General features: G+C 41.2%; 1 pseudogene; it reads right to left on the bottom strand.

Moving 5' to 3' along the window:
• Window positions 1-819: 819 nt before the first annotated feature.
• On the bottom strand, window positions 820-1,621 carry LOC147331925 (uncharacterized; annotated as a pseudogene).
• Between the last annotated feature and the right edge of the window lie 842 nt (window positions 1,622-2,463).

Here is a 2,463-nt window from a genome sequence, read left to right as displayed (position 1 = left end):
GCAAAAACTGGTAGGTGATCACTGATGTCATTAATTAATATTCCGCTCACAATGTTGTTTTCCATATTGTTAGTGAAAATATTGTCAAGTAAGGTGGCACAATGTGGTGTAATTCTGCTAGGCCTGGTTATTTTAGGATGTAAACTCAAACTGTACATAGTGTTTAGGAATTCGTCTGTCATTTTATGCTTTTTCGGATTCAACAGGTCAATATTAAAATCACCACAGATAAACATAACTTTTTGATTTGTTTTAGAAAATATTTCCTCTATGAAGTCATTAAATACTTGAATACTAGAGCCAGGTGTTCTATATATACAGCTAATTATTACATTTTTCTCTTTTTCCTTATAAATTTCAATTGTTATACATTCTAGTAAATTATCAATTACAGTTGTCATACTTTCTACCACCTTGTAGTTTAGGTTTTTATCCACATACACAGCTACTCCCCCTCCACTCTTGTTCCTTCTATTTACAAAATTCACTTCATATCCCTCCTGTCCAAAGTCCATTCCTTTCTCCGATTTGATCCATGTTTCAGAAATGGCAATAATTCCAAATGGATTTGTCAACTCATTGAGATATTCCTTTATATTGTTGAAGTTGGCATACAGACTTCTGCTATTAAAATGGATTATTGATCATTTATTTTTTGTGTTGATGGTGTGCTTAAACTGTTCATCGGTGAAGTAGCAGCAGTTACTGCTAATGTTGTAGAAGAAATTATTTTCCGGGTCTATACTTTTCTAAGTCTAGAACATTATGGTCTGTGTATCGAAATGTTCTCAGTTCCAGATCATCATAAAGAGAATTCCAATGAGTTATGTTGATATTGTTGCCGGATGCAGATGAAGTTCTTTTGGACTGTGCCATGTGTTGTGTTGTGTGTCACGTCACATGTGTATTCATACCTCCAGAGTAAGTTGACCTCAGTATTTGTCCAGCTCCTCCATATTTCTGATGACCAACACTTTGGCTTGTTCCGGTGTTCCATTGAGTTTAATGAATACTTTGCAGTTGGTGGTCCATGTATTTTGAATTTTTCCCTGTTTCCTCAAGTAACGTGCTTTCCTGGCAATGTCCGCATTTCTTTTTATCAGATGTTCGTTCATGAAGACATCGGATCCTTTCAGTTTCTTTCCTTGTTTTAACAGTGCTGTTTTCTGTTTGCAAATCTCACAATGATGGCTGGTTTGTCACTGTCATTTTTTCGGGGTAGAGGGTGGCAAGCCTCAATGTTGTTATAATCCACTTCCACACCTTTGGACCGTAGAAAGGTAGCCACTTGATGCTCCGTGGAGTTGACATCTTCCTCTCCTGGCCCTCCTACATTGTCAGCGGCGACCGCCCGGGCGTATGACCGGGGTTTGATGCGAAGCCCCGTGATGATAACATCGTTCATCCGGGTGTCCTGCTCCAAATCCGCCACTCTGTTCTCCAGGTACGCCAGCCGCCGATCCTTCTCGGCGTTCTGGATGCGGAGAGCCTTAACTTCCTCGACCAGGTCCAGGATGGCTTTCTGCTGCAGTTTGACAGTAGAAATCTCCTCTGTCATAAACTCCAGCGACTTCTTAATATCGTCACCTTCCTCGGCTGACAGAGCTTTTTTCGGGCCCATGCTGAGAAACGCACTTGTAGCGTTGCCGTGACGACCGGTGTTCCAGATCTACTGGCGTTTAGATCAACTGTCGTTGGTCGAACAGATGTGTGGCAGACTTGCGTTTCAGGAGCTACTACCGACAAACCAGCAAAAAAATGCCAAATGTGTCATCTGTGACACTTGTGAGGTTATCTCAAACACACTCCGTCAGTCTTGATGCTGTTGAACAACAAAATGTTTAAAAATGTGGCGAGTTTACCTGGTGATATCCTCATGCGCGACGCGATCGCGAAAACAGCAAACAAGTACCACGCCGTTGTTGTTCACAGGACAGCAAGAGTAAACGATCGGGAGACTTGTCGTCGTCATCGTTCCCCTGGCACGTTGTATTTCTCCGGTTTCAGCGTTTTTGCTGCACAACTAAAGCGAGCAGTTTACTTTGTGCACTAACATTGAGTCGAATCAACCAGCGCCACATCTGGCCAAATGCCACAGCCTACAGCCAGATCAACCTGTGACACACATCTGCAGCACGTTTGAATTCGTTTCATGCACAATACATTTGTACCTTTCAACTGTGTGTTTGTGCGTCATGCAAATAAACCATTGAAATGAATGAAATGATATCATGTATTTATTATCAGCCTACATTTGTACAAAATGCCAAATGACATACACATAGTCATAAGAATCACCATCCTGATATCAATACTTTTGCCCATAAGAAAAATGTCGTGAACAAATATATGACACACTAATATTTCACCAGTGTTGTAACATCACATGTCGTTAGCATAGTCTGCCTGTGTCTTCCCTCTGCAAACGAACATTTCAGAGTTGGTTGTGATATACAGTCTGCA

Source organism: Aulonocara sp. 'chitande type north' Nkhata Bay, linkage group LG4, assembly GCF_057382095.1.
Source record: "Aulonocara sp. 'chitande type north' Nkhata Bay isolate Kocher_YH1m ecotype deep benthic linkage group LG4, A_spYH_male_GT1.1, whole genome shotgun sequence".
Classification (NCBI taxonomy): Eukaryota; Metazoa; Chordata; class Actinopteri; order Cichliformes; family Cichlidae; genus Aulonocara; species Aulonocara sp. 'chitande type north' Nkhata Bay.
Note: the sequence above shows the minus strand (reverse complement) of the source record. Positions and strands in the feature narration are given on the sequence as shown.